At 47.5% G+C, this 20,188-nt stretch overlaps 1 long non-coding RNA gene and 1 pseudogene across 2 annotated transcripts; one reads left to right on the top strand and one right to left on the bottom strand.

Annotated features, from left to right (window-relative positions):
• Nucleotides 1–2,711: 2,711 nt before the first annotated feature.
• On the bottom strand, nt 2,712–3,560 carry LOC136463271 (probable glutathione S-transferase GSTU6; annotated as a pseudogene).
• A 1,758-nt stretch (nt 3,561–5,318) lies between these two features.
• Nucleotides 5,319–6,930, top strand: LOC136493649 (uncharacterized). 2 transcript variants are annotated; one of them, XR_010768410.1, is made up of 4 exons: nt 5,319–5,488; nt 6,502–6,627; nt 6,696–6,761; nt 6,858–6,905. It is a non-coding gene; the product is annotated as an uncharacterized lncRNA (long non-coding RNA). The 2 variants fall into 2 exon arrangements; XR_010768409.1 differs by having other exon boundaries at nt 6,696–6,930.
• Nucleotides 6,931–20,188: the final 13,258 nt, after the last annotated feature.

Here is a 20,188-nt window from a genome sequence, read left to right as displayed (position 1 = left end):
TAGTCTTGTATGTGGATGACATCTTGCTTGCTAGCAGTGATGTTAATCTACTACTAGAAACAAAGAAGTTCTTGTCCTCAAAGTTTGATATGAAGGATCTCGGTGAAGCTTCGTTCGTCCTAGGAATAGAGATTCACTGAGATAGAGAAAATGGGGTTTTAGGATTATCATAAAAGGCATACTTAGAAAAAGTTCTAAAGAAATACAGTATGCAAAATTGTAAGTCTTCACTTGCCCCCATAGTCAAGGGTGACAGATATGGGCAATGTCCCAGGAACCAATATGAGATCGATAAAATGAAAGCGGTTCCATATAGTTCAGTTGTCAGAAGTTTACAGTATACTCAAGTGTGTACTCGCCCTAACTTAGCATTTGTTACCGGGTTGCTTGGCAGATATCAAAGTAATCCAGGAATAGAACACTGGAAATTAGTAAAGAAAGTTTTGCGTTACCTGCAAGGTACGAAGGGTCTCATGCTAACGTATAGAAGATCTAATTCCCTGCACATAGAGGGGTATACAGATTCCGATTATGCGGGAGATGAAAGAAAGTCCACGTTAGGATACATATTCACTCTCGTAGGAGGAGCTATATCATGAAAAAGCTCAAAGCAAACCGTCATTACATCATCCACAATGTATGTCGAGTTTGTAGCATGTTATGAGGCCACAGGGCAGGTGAATTGGCTAAAGAAATTCATGCTCGGGTTGAAAGTGGTAGACGACATACATAAGCCACTTAAGTTATACTGCGATAATAATCCAGCAGTATGTTATGCTCACAACAATAAGTCAAGTGGTGCTGCCAAACACATTGACATAAAAGTATTATGTTGTGAAAGATAAAGTCCGGGATCATATAATTAGTCTTGAGCATATAAGAACAGAAAAGATGCTCGTGGATCCGCTTACAAAAGGCTTACCACCCAACGTGTTCAGAGAACACTTAGCTGGCATGGGTTTAAGAGAAAGCCTATGATTCCTAGACATTAAGGGTCTAGTTGAGAATCTGTTTCAAAACAGAGATGTGCATTGTAGCTATTTAATCTAATGGCAACTGATCGTTACGATGAGGCATGCTCTATGCACTTATCTGTAATGGAATGGGAATAAGATAAAGTAAGTAAGTTGAGTTTAAGTAATAAGGTGAGATCAAGGGGGACAATGTCAGATGATCTCCACCAATTGGCCCCCCTTGGATCCGTGCCCTAATCGGGGGCGCCCAACCATACATGGTTGGTGGGCCCCCATCACACTGCGCTATAAAAACAGAGGTGGGGGCCGATGGCTCTCTTCATGAGGTTGAACGAGCTACAGTCACCGCACCGACATAACCCTAATCCGATCTAAGAGAGGGTGCGCAGCCAGTGACGGGAAGCACCATCACGAGGTTCGCCGCCGCCACTGGACCGCACCTATGACCGCGGACAATGCCACTACTGCACCGCCGCCTTTCACCGCCGCGCCTCCACCGATTCTCCACCGAGCGCTGCGATGGCCAGCCCGTCTTCTATGAAGGCGACCGATGGTTTGCACCTCCTTAACCCCTCTCTCTCTCACTCACTCCATCTATTAATCCTATACTAGTAGATGTTCTAGGACTCACTGTTTATTCCAAAAGCAAGTAAACATACTAGATCTATGGCTAGTGATCATGTACTACTTCTATCAGAAGCAAGATGGAGAAAGGAGCAAGAGGGAGGAGTCAAGCCATCGATCAAGATTCATCTCCATAGCCACATCTTGGCATAAGGTAGACAAATCTCACCCTCAATCATCCATGTAGCCTAGAACCAATCTAGATAGCTCTCACTTAGTAAAAACACCATTGATGACATAGAGCTTCAACAAGCGACGGAGCCAACGGTGGGGCTGGGGGGCTCTAGCCCCCCCTACCGATCTTTGGCACGTGGAGCCCCCCTAAGCCCTCCCTTAAAATTTTATGCATATATGTATTAGGTAGGAGGAGTTAAGGTTAAGAGAAGATAAAAAAGCTTCTATTCTTTTGTTCAGCCCCTCCTAATTTTTTTTCTGGCTTTGTCACTGGCTTCAACTAGGTGTGGACTTCACAATGCAACTTGCTAGATTAGATCCAAAGGATCTTAGGAACATCCTAGACAAACCTCAGTACCAAACCCCCAACTTGATCTGTAATTGACACTCCTGGAATTGAATTTCAGAGTGCTTAAGGTGCACTGATGGACAATCTGCCATTACGGTTGGACAGTCTGCCAGAGCAAAACCCACCCAACATAGGTAAACTGTACCTGCGAAGTTCATAGGGACTATCCGTGTGTATCACTTGACAGTCCATCAGCTCAACACTTTGTCGTTTTTGGCAAAGTAACAGTGCCTAAACCCATGGATAGTTTGTCATTGGTCACGGCTAGTCTGGCACACTTTCTCTCTCCATTCTAGAGAGGGCCATTTTGTGACACACATGCATAGACAGTTTTCTATCTGGAGAGACAGTTCGCCACACACAACACTTGGCCAAAGAAGTCCCTAGGATCACTCCGGCACAGATGGATAGTCATTAGATCTAATAGACAGTCTGGTAAGACTTCACTTAGCCACAAAAGCCCTAAGATCACAACGTGCCCTGACGGAGAGTCCGTTTCCACCAAAGGTCGTCATGTAGCCGGTTATAGATAACACATGCATGGATATTCATTTATTTATTTTTTAAAAAAGCGTAATAGCAAAATACTTCTACAAAGCAATAGAAATTATTGGAAATACAATGGCGAACCATTTCCCTCTTTTCTGGGAAGCTTTGGCCTTCAAGACACCAATGAGGTACGTGTTGAACTGCACGAGCCTGTCCGTTTCCGGCATGATGTCTCTCACAGCGTGGTGAGCATAGAATCGGTCCGCCCACGCTGTCAGTTCAGGGAACTTGGATTCGTCGAGGACCTTGACGCCGGCGATCTGCTCCACGGCCTTGAGCCAACCCAGGTGTGACCCGAGAACGATTGTCGAGGAAGCCCAGGCTGTCGCCGCCAAAATAGCTCTTCCCTCGGCTGCACTTGACGAAGGCCTCCTCCAAATGCTGCAGGGCTGCAGACACCTGCGCTGCTGCTTCGTCTTTGTCTCCATTGGTCGCTCTCACTCCTCTCAAGACTACGGATGCAGGAGCAATCTACAAAGGAAATGACAAATATTGGTCACCCCTCTCAAGACTGACATTATTGCAGATTCATCAGCAAAGTCAGCATTCGTATGATTTCAGGTAAGTTACCTTGTCATCTATGTACTGTGCCCAAAACCGCTGCACAGCACCTTCATACACGGGTCGGCGGGAAGGATGGCTGGCTGCCCGTTATTGGACGCCCAAACTTCATCGATATACTGGAGTATGATCATGGACTCGGCGACGGGCTTGCCGTGGTGGAGAAGCACCGGGATCTTCTTGTTGCCGACCACCTCCTGCAGGAACTCGTAGTCCAGGCCCTTGAGCTTCAGCGCCACGTACACGCGGATGGCGTAGTGGCTCGCCCACCCGCCGATCACGCGCACCGCCGCCGCCGCTTCTTCTTCTTCACCGCCGTTCGGTGCCATTTTTATATTTTTGCCGACGATCAGATTGGTGCCGTGGGGTTTGTGGATTGCAAGTTCGTCGCAGCGTTGTGTGGCTCTGTATTTGTAGTCTTTGTATACGCAGGTCTACACCCTCAGGAGCAAGGTTTTCCCTTCTTTATTGAAGTTTTCTTAGACCGGACGGTGATAACAGGTTGACCATCATTTTTTACTTTCCTTTTTATATATGGTGATTTAGTAGTCAATCAGGAGTACTAGTCTCTACTATAATAGACCAATCAAAATTGTACTAGGTCTCTCTAGAAAAAAGTCCTCCGTTGAGAGCCTCCAACCATTGTGCATCCAGAAAAATACACACAGTAATTCAACTGCATTAAAATGAAGGGCTAATAAAATACCTAAACCAAATCCGATGACCACGGTTAGATGTGGGATGCCAGGCTTCTCACCCCATGCCCTCACCGGTTACACAACGTACCCCTTTGGTTCTTTCTTTTCTTTCTCCCCTTCCTCCGCACGTTTCTCTCTCGTCCACGGGAAAAAGCACCGCCGCGCCGCCACCGGTAACAGTGCCATGGCCATCATCGGCTCCTCCCCTCTCTGCAATGGCCACCGGAGCGGCGGCGCTCCTCACAGCCGCGGCATGCACCCGCAACCTCCGCCTGGGCCACGACCTAGACACAAGGTTTTCATTATCGGAAATAAAAATTTATCGGAGGTCATGGATAAATAGGATAAGCAAGATATATCAGAAATATCGGACCAAATTCAAAAAAATTCAAATTGCTTTGAAAAAATTCCGTAGAATTTAACTTGAAACTATTCCTAAGCTATTAAACATCACTTGTTCACAGATAAAAACAAGAATAAAACATTATAGTGTGGGATTGTCGAACGGCTGAATTTGGGTTGTCTGTGTGGAAGCAGGAAAGAAGGGAAAAATTTGGCCGATGTCAAATGTTATCGGACCTGTGGATAGAAAAGAAATTTCGAAAATTTCCGTGAATTTCGGCCGATAAAAAAAATCCTTGGCTAGACACTAGCCTCCTCTGCGCACCGGGCGCACCACGGCCATGACGTGCTTCCGTGCCACGTGCTACAAGCGTTGCCGGCCGCAACACAAGCATCGACATGGGAATCAGGTTGCTGCCTTTTCGTTTTCATGGAAATTGCCACGGCAGAATGCGTTCATTGTTCTTTGGATGACATACTAATGTGAACTGACGGAGTACACAACATTTATTTATATAGTTTCTTTTATTACCGGGCATTCATATGTGATACTGAAGATATGAAAGAGTTTATTTTTTTATAAAATTGATCATTTTGTTGCAAATGATTTCTAAAATAATAAGATACAACATACAACGTCCAAGGGCAAAATTGGCCATTACAACCAAAACCTCCCATTCCTGTAAGCGGAGCAGAGCTAAATGCCAAATAGGTCCACCTGCTCCGGTAACTCCAGAGTGCAGCTGCTCTGCGGTGGAGTTGGTGGAGCAGAGCTCGAAAAATTGGAATAGAGCAGTCCCAAACAGACCCTAATTTTATTCGAATTCATTTACAATACCCGTAGCAACGCGAGTATCCATGTGACCATCGGCAACATTGCCCAGGTACTTAATTATAAATGCAAATCTCTCATATATGCCATGAATCTTAGTCACTGCAATTTGCAATAGCATCTTGCTACTCAAAGCGCCGACCTCGCGTCGTCGCATAACGTGCAACCTTCATCTGCCTGAACGACGGCACGCTTTCATTGCTATATTGCTCAGTTTGCCGGGCGTGGTGAGGAAACCCTACTGCCCGTCGCTACTGCCGGCTGGCCGGCCATAACCCCGGCGCCGCGACGAACACGCAGCAGGCCACTAAACTCGGGCGGCCCGGCTGCATCTACGGACTAGCCGGTAGAAGATCTGGCCGGCCACATCTCATTGTCATCGCAGGTACTTCACAATGTCTACTATCAGTATCATAGGGACTCTGAAGTCTGATCATGAACGATTTCCAATATGACAAATACTCTGCATTTGTTCTAAAAACTCTGGGAGTGAAAAGTTACAAAAAATTAGCAGCGAACCAAAGGAGCTTGATGGCTTGACCCTGGCCTGCAGTTAACACACTATGTTACTACTAAAAAAACTAGAAAGCATGTGCTCTGTCTGGTTTTAGTTTCAGTTTAGTCATGTGCTAGAATCTGATAATATGCAAAAAAAAATTTGCATTGAGTTCAAATAAAGTATCTTCGTAAATATGGAGCCTTTTTCTTTCTCAAGTTTTTTCATATCAGAAGTCACTTCTTTTTTCCACCATCTATCTAATGGATTAGATGTCGACAATATTTTTTTCATTCTAGATCAATATGTACCAGTGCCAGTGTGCAACACTCCAACTTGACTGATATAAAAAAATACTAAATAATATTCATGTGTTGCAAATGTCAGAATTCCTTTTATTTGTGAACGGAGGTACTATAGAATTCTATATACAACTCAATTTACCGAAACCAAAAGTTCAGTATTCAGATGAGACACGAGTAACTATCCCATGATCAATAATCCTGGTTTGTTCATTGTTCTGAATTTCATTGCATGACTATGATGAATGCTTGAGCTACATATCAGTACTTACTTTTGGGGTCTGTCTATATAAAAGAAAAATAAGTAGAAGGAAAGTGGAAAAAGATATACCTCCCTTGCTTGTTTTCTAAGATCCTACTATGTGGTCCTCCTTGACTTTCATGCTTTGAAGTTCCAGTCATGTGCTCTGTCTGGTACTCTGGTTACATATTCAGTTACTAGCATAGCTTATAGCTAACACAGATAACATATGTTTTCGGCTTAATTTTGATGCAAGGTATGCCAATTTACGAGTCTGTTAAATTTATATTTGATACATAATGTTAAATTAGTTCTGTGCCAAACCAAATATTCACATATTCACTTAAATATGTACCCAGTTATCTTATCTTGGAGGAAACCCTGCTGCCCGCCGCTACTGCCGGCTGAAGATCCTCGCTGGTACTTCGCAATGTCTACACCCGGAGATACACGCGATGCGCTAAGCGATATCACCAACATCGCAGGTATGCTTTCAGTATAAACAGCACTTTTGTCTGAATTATGACATCTGAACTTTTGAATGTTTACACAGACACCTTTCATTCAGCGGGTTGAACGGAGATGTATCATTTTACTTTGCCAAACTCAAAGCACTCGAGTATTTGTAACTACATGTTTTCAGTCACGTTAATTTTGCAGTGAATTTTAGTCACTGAAGATAAATTTGTGTTTCTGAATTCTGATATATTTTCAGGGATTTATCACACAATAAGTTGGAGGTCTCAATTCCTTATGTCTTTTCACAGTTGCCATCTCTCATGGTTATGTGAGTTTTCTGATCCCTGATGACTTTCATGTCTTAGAGTTTAGCTATAAACAATTGCTAATACTAATCTAATCATTGTACACTACTGAAAAACGATTTTTAGACTGGTCCGTAATTTTTAGGACTACACTACTTGATTTATGGTGGAGGCGGGCGCCTACTGGATGCCCGGCCTGCAGCACCAGGATCGCCGCTGCCATTGTTTGCTCTTTGCGAGTTTTGCTGATGGGTACGATTTATGAATGACAGGTGTCAGGAGCTGTTACGATGAGGAAATTAATAATTTAGCTTATTATCTGCCATGTACAGCTATCAACTTCACTGATGATGGAATTTTTTGCGGACATTTTGAAAAGCCGTGCAAACGAATGTTTTGACAGCTTCCCTAAAGATATCCAAGTCATGATTAAGGACTTAGGCAGAATGTAACTTAGATGGTTAATATGAGAAATAACTTTACTATGCCTTCTTATGCAAAAGTGTTTCTCGGATTGTAAACATGCTCAAATATAATTGTGTAAAAGTTGAACTATAGAAAAAAATAATTGGTTGTTTTTATATGGATCTCCAAGATAAAGCCGTGACATTAGCACGGGCATTATACTAGTTAGTTTAGCTTCTACGTTTGCTCCACTTGACCATTCTGCCTCTTCCTGATGTCATTGCTGGCGTCCTTGAAGAGGTGCGTTTGCATTTCAGGTGGATGAGCTCCACGGGCAACGAGACTTTAGGCGCCGCTGGTGAGTGGCGACTTCAGCAATCGGCCACCGAAAAATTTACGCATCGAAAAGTTCAGAGATTACACATATGGAGTACGTTGCTTCCTTCCTGTGGCTCGTTTGAGGAAAAAAATAAAAATTTACAAAATGTGACTAATAATTAGTCAAATTATAAGTAAATTTAGCGATAAGATTCGCATTCAAATTTTTATATTCTAAGTGACCCTAATATTGTTTTTAAGTAATTAACTACAAATTATAAAAGAAATTAATCATAAAAATATATTTTGTATGGCTTTTAATCTTGTGAAATACTCCTTTCATTTTAAATTATAAGATGTTTTGACTTTTCTAGTTTTGTAACTTTTATCTAGATATACATTATATTCAGAGTTATAATAAAAGCTATGAATTTAGAAATACTAAAACGTCGTCATTTGTGAGAAAGGAGTGAGACGACCCCGATTTCCACGAAGGGAAATCCACAGCGTCGAAGTGTAATAAGATCGTTGTAGATCATATTACCCAAATTCCAGTCGAATATCACATCCATACAACGATAATATCAGAGTACAAATAGTGCGGAATTACATAATTTATTACATCGCCGCATTGGCGGAATCAAAAGTAGCATTCATTCAGAACAGCTTGAAGATAAGATCGCCAAACTCGAGCGTAGGCATGAATCCCTCATCCGTCAAACTCCTCGGAGCTAAACTCCTCAGCAGAACCTGTGTGCCAAAATTTATCAGTACGATTTGTACTGGCCACTCCCAACCCTATGAGCATTGCTTTGTGGAAATTGGATGCAAGTTGGATATAGTCAAAAGGAACCTATAAGGCTGGGGTTTCCTATGCATTAGTAAATCAAGTATATAATAATAGTTGGTCAAGTTTTAACTCCATTCACACACCCATTCCACCCCATTCCCTTTCCAGAGCCAGGAACGATAACCACCATCCCCACACCATCATCATACCACAGCCATACCATCGCTCAGTCGACAGGCCAACTCCCTCTCGGCACTGTCTCAAGGCCCGTAGCCCCTGGCTACGTCCGATCACTCATCCCAGGGGAGAAAAGAAGAACTCATCTCTCTATCTAGTTTAAGCGAAACCCAGGAAAGGTCCATAGCCGATAAGTCGGCATATGTATCGATCGATCAACCATACACTCTGTAGAGGTTTTACATAACCACAAGATCCGCCTTCCTCGCTGACCGTCGTCAACTAGTCTGATTCCGGCCGCTTGCTAGCCTAGGATAATGCCACTCTACCATTCAGCCCTGGTTGACCCCAAGTCTGGTCTGGGGTGGCTAAAACTGTGAGTCATGAGCCGGGTCCACAAGGTCTCCATGAAGTCTCGGAAGGGTGTGGGGGGAATTCTCCGCGCCCCGTACCTCCTTACACTGTCCGCTATCAACCTAGCAGTAGTGGCAATATCCTACCAAGTAGTCCAGCCGTCCCGCACCATATAGGGCGAGTGGTACGTAAGGCTTCCCGGTGAATCTGAGTACTAGTAAGTCCTTAGGGATGACCAAGCCAAAATGTCTCCATCAGGGTTTCCATTTACCATGCCACCACAGCACCTCCATCCCGGGCTCCACCCGTCACAGGTTCACACCCAGGTCCACCTCATATACCATTTACCCACTACAGGTATCCATTTCCAGGGGTGCCCAGGTAGCATCCCATAGCAAGACTTGCCCCAGGCTCGTCGTATACTCCAACTTGGTCGACACAACCCTCACCCTCCACACACCCAAGTCACACACGCAGCACTCTCCCCATGGTCCAGATAACACCAGTATCCACCACGTACGTAGTATAAGCGTAGTAGAAGTATGAGTAATGAAATGTACAGCAGTAAGCGTGTGTCTAGCCTAATAGCAGGGTATGCGGGGGTAAGGTTGCGCCAAGGTAAAGGCTTTCAAGCAAGCATACTACCATGCAAGTCCTAGCATAGTATGATTATAACAGTAAAGTAAAGCAATAGCAGTTCTATATTAGCCATGCGTAATAGGTGCTACGAGATTGGGTGGGATATGGCACCTTCAGTGTAGTCGTCTCTGTTCTCCTCACGGTACTCATGGTCCTCGTCTGTCAGGTTCTCCTCCGAGTCTGCAACATTTACATTATAGTCGCGTTAGCGATGTCTATAGAGTAGCACAAAGAAGCAATAAAAATTCAAAAGAGTCAAATGCACTCAAACATGAGTTCATTGCGTAGAGCTTGATTTTAGATGAATTTTGGTCCAGGTCTCGTATTTTTTCGAGGTCGTATGAATTAGTTATGAATTCTTGAAGTTTAAATCCTTTCTGAAATTGAATAAAGGCTGAATTAATCCTGGGCTGACACGTGTCACGGTGTCACTGGTCAACGTGGCATGCTGTCGTCATCATGACGTCAGCATGACGTCATCGTCTCGGTTCCGAGCTGACAGGTGGGTCTAGGGCTCTTGGGTCGCAGACATGTGGGTCCCTCGTGACGTCATCATGACGTCAGCATCTGACGTGTGGGTCCAGCGTGTCTGTGCTGCTGACATGTGGGGCCAAGTCAATGGTCAACATTGATCGGTCAACGGTCAATACGTGCCGGGTCTCAAACGGGCCTTGGTGGGCTCGGGTCAGGCCGGACACGTGGCGTGCTGTGGCGCAGCCACGTCACGGCCGTGGGCTCTTACTGGGCTTCATCCGCAGCACGGCTCACACCGTGTGGCTCACGGTGGACCAGCGCTCCTAGTCCATGGCCCTAAGGTAGGGTCCATGGTGGACCGAGCCCATCGTCATTTCTCCTCGGCTCGGCTCATGTGCACCGGGTGCAAGGCTGCGCTGCTCACCTTGCCCCAACTCCTCTGTTCTTCCACGGCGCGCTCCCACCGGCGACGTGCTCACCGGCGAGCTCCCGCAACGGCTCAGGCATCCATTTGAGGTGGGGAAAAGCCTCCCTGTGCCATGGTGACTGCAATGGTGGAGTCAGGGCGACGGATGGTGCATCCTAAGTCACTGGTCTCGGCGAACGGCGGCTCGAGCACAACCGGCGTGCGGGAATGGCGCGGGTGCGGTGGCATTGGCCGGCTCTGTGGTGCGCATGGGCATCACAATGCTCCAGCGGACGTGTTGGGTAGGTCGAGGGGTCCTCCAGGGCCTCCGGTGGCTTTGGCCACAGCGGACGACCTTCCGATCATGTCGGCGGTGTCGGTGTGGTGGCTATGGCCTCGGAGGGTCGTCACAGTGGGGTGTGTAGGCTCCTACGGATCCATGTGGATGTGGCGAGGGCATCCAGAGCTCAGGGCAGGACTTCCAGTTTCTAGGTGGCCGGTAGGGTCTTCCCGGTAGCCATGGCGACATGGTGAAGACGGCGAGGCACGCGGGTCACTACGGGCTCTTGCGGGGTGGTCACGGCGTGCGCGTGAGTTACCCGTGGCTTCAGCGAATGGAATGGGCGAGTCAAGGAGGCGCCAGGCTTTCCCAGCAGTACTGGCCATGGTGGTCGGTGCTCTGACCAGTGGTCAGGTGCTCAGACCGGGGGTCTGGTGCTCGGCACGGTGGTCTGGTGCTCGGAACGGTGGTCGGGTGCTCGGACCGGGGGTCTGGTGCTCGGCACGGTGGTCTGGTGCTCGGAATGGTGGTCGGGTGCTCAGACCGGTGGTCTGGTGCTTGGCACGGTGGTCTAGTGCTCGGAGGTGGTCTGGTGCTCGGAGGTGGTCCGGTGCTCCGGTGGTGGCTATGCCATGGCGGCGGCGTTGCGAGCGCGGCATGCGTGCTCAGCTACGGCGTCCGGGGAACCTGGAGAGGCCTACAGCGTCCAAGGGCTCGGGGATGGTCATGGTCATCGTGAGTGTGCTGTGCTGGTGTGCCTAGAGACCGGGGATGGCCTTGGCCTACGCGCTCACGGTATGGAGCACCATGGCCAGAGTAGCAAGGTCCAGTGGCGAGCAGGGAATGAACCGGGGCTCACCGTGGGTGCTGTGGAAGAAAGGATGGCGGCGAGTGTCGATTTGCGGCTGTGTAGCTCCGGAAGCAGTGCCGTGCAGTGCCGATCCACGACCACGGTGACGACGACGGCGTCGCCCTCGGCTCCAGCGACTTCAGCAGCGTGCGGGGCTCTGATCCTCCTCTCACGATCTCCTTCCCGGCCCTCTACTCTCGGTGTGGTGCGGCTGCTGGGCCACCAAGCGGCGGCGGAGGCTGAGGGAGAAGCTAGGGCGCCGGGCATGAGCGGCGTGTGGGCTGGCTTTATAGCCGAGTGCCATGCCTCCCAGGGCGGATGGCATCGTGCGGTGGAGGCGTGTGCATCGCATCAGACGGTGGTGCGAGGTTGCGTGGGCGCGGCGCAAGGGGACAGGGTCATGCCCCGGGCATGACCCCCTGGCCCGCCCCTGCCACAGCAGTCGGGCGCCGGTCGCGTAGGCGGTTGAGGCGTGGGTGAGGAAGACGACACTGTAGACGGGGGGTGCGGCTGTCATGCGGGGTCCAGCGGGCAGTGGCTGCGAGCGAGGCAGACAGGTGCGCTAGCGTGGGCGACGCGCTAGGCCGGCTCGTGGGCTACGTACGTGCGCGCCGGTGCAAGGTGGGCACGGTTTGGCTGGCTGGGCCGCGAAGCCGAGCAGCCTGGGCTGCGAGGCCTTCTTCCTCGTTTCCTTTTTCTGTTTTTCATTTCATCTCTTTTGTTTGAATTCGAATTTGGTTCTAGAATTTGAATTCCAAATTGGTGCACCTAATTTATTGGAGTTGTTAAGGATATCATAACTCAAATGGAAATCCAAATCACATTTTGAATAATCAATGTATGCATCACTTTATTAGTTAGATTTTAAATAATCACAATTAACTAATGACATGCCATGCTTATGTGTTAGCTAGGGTTGGGGTTAGACCTAATGCATCTCTTAGGTTAGGTTACTATGCATGACACTCATCATCACATGGTTGTTCTAAGAAAAATTTTGTAGTTGGTATTTTTAGTGTGTGGATTTTTGGGTTGTTACAGTCCTACCCCCTTAATAGAATCTCGTCCCCGAGATTAAAGCGTAACGTACTCTTCGAAGAGGTAAGGATATCGTAGCCAGAGGTCAGACTATTTCTCCCATGTTGCTTCTCTCTCTATGTGATTGCTCCATTGGATCTTGCACATAGGGATAGTCTTGCTTCGGGTCTCTTTGGTATCTCTGCCCAGAATTCTGATAGGATGTTCTTTATACTCAAGTGTATCTTGAATGTCAAGTGTACCAGTTGGGACTGCTTCATCGGGCACTCTCAAACACTTGCGTAGCTGTGAGACATGGAATACAGAGTGTACACCCCTCAATTCCTCGGGTAGCTCAACTTTGTAGGCGAGCTTTCCAATCCTCTTGCAAATCTTGTATGGGCCAACAAATCTTGGGGCAAGCTTTCCTTTCACATGGAATCTGACAGTTCCACGTAGTGGGGATACTTTGAGATAGACGAAGTCTCCCACATTGAACTCAAGTTCTCTTCTCCTTTTGTCAGCATAGCTCTTGTATCGACTTTGAGCAATTCTCAAATTCTCTCTTACCTGAGCAACTCCTTCTTCTGCATCTTGAATCTTAGCGGAGTCAAAGAATGATCTTTCTCCCAGTTGGGACCACATCAAAGGTGTCTTACAAGGTCTGCCATACAGAGCTTCAAATGGCGTCATCTTGATACTGGCTTGGTAGCTGTTGTTGTAAGAGAACTCTGCGTAGGGTAGGCATTTCTCCCAATCAGAGCCGTAATTCAGTACACTAGCGTGAAGCATGTCTTCTAAGATCTGATTTACTCGTTCTGTCTGTCCATCTGTCTATGGGTGATAAGCGGTACTAAAATCTGTGGGTGATAAGCGGTACTAAAATCAAGTTTGGTTCCAATTGACTTATGTAGGGCTTCCCAAAATCGAGACACAAACTGAGGGCCACGATCAGATACAATACTAGAGGGAGCTCCATGCAGTCTGAGAATATGTTCAATGTATAGATCTGCTAGTTTTTCGGCATTGGTCTTGGTCTTAACCGGTTCAAAGTGAGCAATCTTGGTCAAACGATCAACAATCACCCAGATGGAATCATGGCCTTTCTGTGACCGGGGCAATCCAATTATGAAATCCATGGATATGTTCTCCCATTTCCACTTGGGAACGTCAAGAGGCTTTAGCAATCCTGCAGGCCTTTGATGTTCAGCCTTGACTCTGTTGCAGGTGTCACAACGTGCCACATGTCCTGCAATGTCTGTCTTCATGCCTCTCCAGCAGAAATGTTTCTTCAGGTCTTGATACATCTTTGAACCTCCAGGGTGAATACAGTACTTGGAATTGTGAGCTTCTGACAGAATTTCCTCTCGTAATGCTCGGTCAGCTGGAACACAGATTCTGTTCTTGAACCAGATGGTTCCTTGTTCATCTTCTTGGTGGTTGGTCTTGTAGCCTAGTTTCATCAGACCACGGAGATACTCAATCTCTTCACAACTTTTCTAAGCTTGACGGATGCGATCTGTAAGATCATACTATATGCGGAGCTCATTCAACGAGTCATGCGGTAGTATCTCAAGTTGGAAATCATCAATCTCTTCTTTGAGCTCAGGTGGTACGAATTCAGTGATCAAGGCGTGACAATAACTCTTGCGACTAAGAGCATCTACGACTACGTTAGCTTTTCTCGGATGATAGTGAATTTCTAGGTCATAGTCCTTGATCAACTCTAGCCATCGGCGTTGCCTCATATTCAAATCTTCTTGAGTGAAAAAGTACTTCAAGCTCTTGTGATCGGTGTAGATGTCACACTTGTTGCCTATCAAGTAGTGCCTCCAAATCTTCAAAGCATGCACAACTACTGCTAACTCAAGATCATGAGTAGGGTAATGGTTCTCGTGCTCTTTCAACTGTCGAGAAGCATAAGCTATCACTCTCCCATCTTGCATCAATACACAACCAAGTCCTTGACGGGATGCATCACAATAGACCACGAAATCTTTGCTGGTATCAGGCAATGCTAGCACAGGGGTTGTGGTAAGCTTCTGTTTCAATTCTTGGAAGCTTTGTTCGCACGTGGGCGTCCATTCAAACTCCTTAGTCTTCTTCAGGAGGTTGGTCATTGGATGGGCTATCTTAGAGAAGTTCTCAATGAATCGGCGATAATATCCAGCCAATCCCAAGAAACTTCTGACTTCTGTCACATTGCGGGGCTGATCCCATTCTTTCACAGCCTCAATCTTAGCTGGGTCAACTGCAACACCTTCAGCTGATAGTACATGGCCTAGGAAGGCAACTTCCTGTAGCCAAAACTCACATTTACTGAACTTTGCATAGAGCTAATGTTGGGCCAATTTCTCAAGCATGGTTCTCAGATGATGTTCATGTTCTTCAGCGGTGGATGAATAGACAAGGATGTCATCAATGAATACCACCACAAACTTATCCAGTTCATCCATGAAAACCTTATTCATCATGTTCATGAAGTAGGCGGGAGCATTCGTGAGTCCAAAGGACACCACGGTGAACTCAAACTGACCATACCTAGTCACAAAAGCTGTCTTCGGGATGTCACTCTCTCGAATCTTCATCTGATGATAGCCAGATCTGAGGTCAATCTTGGAGAAATACTTGGCACCTCGAAGTTGGTCAAGCAGATCATCAATTCTTGGCAGGGGGTACTTGTTCTTGATGGTGACTGCGTTCAAGTTCCGGTAATCAATGCACATTCTCATTGAGCCATCCTTCTTCTTGACAAATAGAACGGGGGATCCCCAGGGTGAAGCACTGGGCCTGATATATCCCTTCGAGATGAGCTCATCAAGCTGTTTCTTGAGCTTAGTCAGTTCATCAACTGACATGCGATAGGGTCTCTTAGCAATGTGTCCCGTTCCCGGTAACAGATCAATGATGAACTCTACATCACGGTCTGGTGGCATACCTGGTAATTCTTCAGGGAATACATTGGGATAGTCTCTGACTACTGGCACATTATGAACTATCTTCTCCTCTTTTGTGATTCTGAACTTGCTTTAAGGGCACATAGGATAGAGGTGGACTTTCCAGACTAGGGTTCACATCTAATGACCTGGCCTGATGGGTGGGTCACTTGGACATATCTAGGTGAACATGATATGATACCTCAGTGAATGGTTAACCAATCCATACCTAAGATGACATCTAGGTTAGTGGAAGGTAAAAGGGTTAGGTCGGCTTTAAAGACAAGACCCTCAATGGTAAGACTCACTCCCTTACAGATGTGGGTGCATTTTAGGTCTCCTAACGGTGAACTGGTGATGATAGGCTTTTCACGTGGGGTTACAGGCAGGTCATGCTCTCATGCAAACTTGGATGATATGTATGAACAAGTTGCTCTAGAGTCAAATAGAACTGATGTAGTATTGCCATTAACTAAAAACATACCGTACACCACGTTAGGGGGCAGTCTATGCTTCCTCGGCGTCCAGATGGTTGAGACGTCCACGGGTAGCAGATCCCTTGAACTGAGACTTCTAAGCAGCTAAGTCCTGAGGACATTCAGTGGCTTTGTGACCCGGTTGGCCACAAGCAAAGCAGGTGAAAGGCACACCGCCTGTAGGGGTTGGCGCGGGTGCCTTCCAATTTCCAGTGCTTGGTGCGGAGCGGTTCTATGCTGGGCGTTCGTTCACAGAGCAGGAACAGTTGAAACGGTCCTGGCTATTGCGGTCCTAAGCATAACGGTCCCGGGTGTAACGATCTTGAGCAGGGCGGGAGTATTTGGCGGTGTAGCCTCCACTTCCCCTACTCGATCCAGGGTTGTCATCCCTGTTGTGGCGAGAGCGTTCCCTGGATGGTGCATCTCTGCGGAACCTCTTGCGATCACGACCATGGAGAGACTCCTCAGGCTTACGCTTCCTCTCCCTATACTCTTCTCCTGCTTCAGCATGGTCTTTTCTCAATCTGGATGCAGCGATCCACTGGAGCACGCAATGTGTTGCTCTCAATACCGCCAAACTTCAGCTTGATGTGCGGGTTAAGTCCCTTGCGGTAATAGTATAGCTTCTCCTTCTTAGAGTTCACTACATAAGAAGGTGCATAGCACAGAAGGGTTGTGAAACGAGTAGTGTACTCAGTCACCCTGTCTTTTCCCATCTTGATGTTGCGGAACTCCTCGGCTTTGGCCTCCATGATACCCTTGGGAATGTGATACTCAGTGAATGCTTTAGCGAACTCATCCCACGAGATGTGGGCAGGGTCCTCATGGGAGTCACTGAAACTGTCCCACCAGGCGCGTGCTGCACCTGTGAGCTAGTGTGTGGCAGCTCCAACACACTCATCATCGGTGAAAGTAGTGAGGTCAAGCTTCTTCTCCATTTCCTTGAGCCAGTCATCGGCTACAAGCGGGTCAGGGTCGGTGCCATCATAGGTAGGTGGCCTTAGCTTCAGAAATCCCTCTAGCTTCCTTTGGAAGTCGTTCTGCTGATCTCCCTGGCGACGGTTTGCTCCTTCAACAAGGGCTGTAAAAGCTGGGTCTGTTGTGCCATCACTTCTGCCAGATTCGATGGTGGTGGTGGAGGAATGTTCTCCTCAGGCGGCGGAGTATTCTCCAGGTGGAAAGGTGTCCCTCCATGTCCACGGCCACGGCCACGACCACGGTTGTTGCCACCATGTCCCCCATTGGTTTCAACTGGTTCAGGGGTGGGCGCATGTCCTCGGTTCATTAGGCGATTAGAACGGCGGTTCGGCATCTGCAACACGGATCATAGAGAGTTTAGTGCTTGTGCCATAAGTGCTTATAATTCAATATGATTACATGATTTTGACGATTTAAAGAAAAACATTTATGCTATCCAACACTCATTACAAAAGAAGCAATAAGATTCATAAAGATGCAATAAGATCCGAAACATTCATTACATGGTTTTCATTACATAGCATCATCTCCAGTAGCTACACTTGAAGATGTGCGAGAATCGTTCTACTCATAGTGTCTCCTAATACATCTCATAAGGGGTACATCATGGGGTACAACTTACGAAAGCTACTAACATGACTCATGACCACGCAGGGTCATCTACTCTAACTCATACACCGCAGCTGGGATACAACTGTTCTCGATCTCGATCTCCTCGTCAGACTTGTGAAGTCAGGACACATACTTCAAAGCCTCGGTGAGCTCCTCAGTAGGCTTGGCTCCAGGTAGGGTAGGGCAGGCGTCTAGGTTGAGGCAAGTCGGGGCTAACTCAAACTCCTCTATCCTAGGCTTCGTCTTGCTGCAAATCTCTTTGGGTAGCTAATCCCACATACCCTTCATCTCCCTGAGGCGCTTCCTGTCAGACTTCTGCCAAGCCTGCCATGTCCTCTCACACTTGTCCTATAGGTACTCGGTTTGCCTAAGTGCCTTGATCAGGTGACTCTGGTTGCGAACGGCCTTCTTCCTAGACTCCTCTAGCTCCTGAGTTAGGGTCTTGTTCCGAGATTGGATCTTCAGCATATCAATCCCCTTGGATCTCTCTCTGTCTCCTCTGCGGTTGAACTCGGCCTTCTTGTCGGCCAACTCTCTTTGCAACTCCAAGACCTTGCTGTCGAGGTAGTAGTTCCTGTTGCCTAGGTCAGCTGCTTTGTCCTGTAAGTCAGCGACCTTGGCTCTGTGGTCCTCCTCACGACGGTTGAGCTCGTCTTGTAGCTTGGCAACTGTCTACAGTAGACTAGCTCGCTCCTATGCTCCCTGCGAGTCTCGTTCCTGGTACTCCCACCGGAGAGCCTGGTCCTGATGTCTCTTCTGCTCTAGCTGGGTCACGTACCTGTCCTGCTCCAGTAGGTGAATAGCTGAGACACGAAGGCATCTATCCTCCTCGGCAAGGATAACTCTGCCGGCTGCGAAACTCTGCTCACTGGGGGTAAGGCTGAGGTCGAGGGCCTAGGGAAGTAGATGGAACTCTGTCGTCTTCAGGTGCTCGTAGTGGTCCCTCATCACTCTGTGAAGTGCCTTGTGTGAGATAGCTCGCAGTCCCTCCTCGACTGTGTCCTCTATAGTCAACTCGGTGAAAGCTGGGACAGAAGGTAAGGTAGTGCTAGCTGGGAACTCCACTGAGGTGACAATCGGTCCTTCGATTCCTCCTTCCTTAGCTGGCTTCCTAGTGTAGGTGACCTTGACAAGCTCGTTGGGGACACCTAACGTGACGAGAACTCGGCAGAGGGTCTGTGCAAAACCCTCGAGCTCACGTAGGTCAAAGGTAAGCTTGGCGTGGTCTAGAGGTAGCGGTCCTAGTGGCGGCTAGTCGACGTTCGTCGCCATCTACATGTTTCAAGGGGACAGGTGTTAGCAGGTCAATAAATAGATAAGCCTTGCATAAAAGTAAATGCAGGGTCGGTATATAACCGAAAGAAAGGTTGCCCACGTCCTATTCTATCATCCATTTACTAATGGCTCTGATACCAACTGAGACGACCCCGATTTCCACGAAGGGAAATCCACAGCGTCGAAGTGTAATAAGATCATTGTAGATCATATTACCCAAATTCTAGTCGAATATCACATCCATACAACGATAATATCAGAGTACAAATAGTGCAGAATTACATAATTTATTACATCGCCGCATTGGCGGAATCAAAAGTAGCATTCATTCAGAACAGCTTGAAGATAAGATCGCCAAACTCGAGCATAGGCACGAATCCCTCATCCATCAAACTCCTCGGAGCTAAACTCCTCAGCAGAACCTGTGTGCCAAAATTTATCAGTATGATTTGTACTGGCCACTCCTAACCCTATGAGCATTGCTTTGTGGAAATTGGATGCAAGTTGGATATAGTCAAAAGGAACCTATAAGGCTGGGGTTTCCTATGCATTAGTAAATCAAGTATATAATAATAGTTGGTCAAGTTTTAACTCCATTCACACACCCATTCCACCCCATTCCCTTTCCAGAGCCAGGAACGATAACCACCATCCCCACACCATCATCATACCACAGCCATACCATCGCTCAGTCGATAGGCCAACTCCCTCTCGGCACTGTCTCAAGGCCCGTAGCCCCTGGCTACGTCCGATCACTCATCCCAGGGGAGAAAAGAAGGACTCATCTCTCTATCTAGTTTAAGCAAAACCCAAAAAAGGTCCATAGCCGACAAGTCGGCATATGTATCGATCGATCAACCATACACTCTGCAGAGGTTTTACATAACCACAAGATCCGCCTTCCTCGCTGACCGTCGTCAACTAGGCTGATTCCGGCCGCTTGCTAGCCTAGGATAATGCCACTCTACCATTCAGCCCTGGTTCACCCCAAGTCTGGTCTGGGGTGGCTGAAACTATGAGTCATGAGTCAGGTCCACAAGGTCTCCATGAAGTCTTGGAAGGGTGTGGGGGAATCCTCCGCACCGCGTACCTCCTTACACTGTCCGCTATCAACCTAGCAGTAGTGGCAATATCCTACCAAGTAGTCCAGCTGTCCCGCACCATATAGGGTGAGTGGTACGTAAGGCTTCCCGGTGAATCTGAGTACTAGTAAGTCCTTAGGGATGACCAAGCCAGAATGTCTCCATCAGGGTTTCCATTTACCGTGCCACCACAGCACCTCCATCCCAGGCTCC

This window comes from Miscanthus floridulus, chromosome 1 (assembly GCF_019320115.1).
Source record: "Miscanthus floridulus cultivar M001 chromosome 1, ASM1932011v1, whole genome shotgun sequence".
Lineage (NCBI taxonomy): Eukaryota > Viridiplantae > Streptophyta > Magnoliopsida > Poales > Poaceae > Miscanthus > Miscanthus floridulus.
The sequence above is the reverse complement of the archived record's forward strand: the minus strand, read 5'-3'. Positions and strand labels throughout refer to the sequence as shown.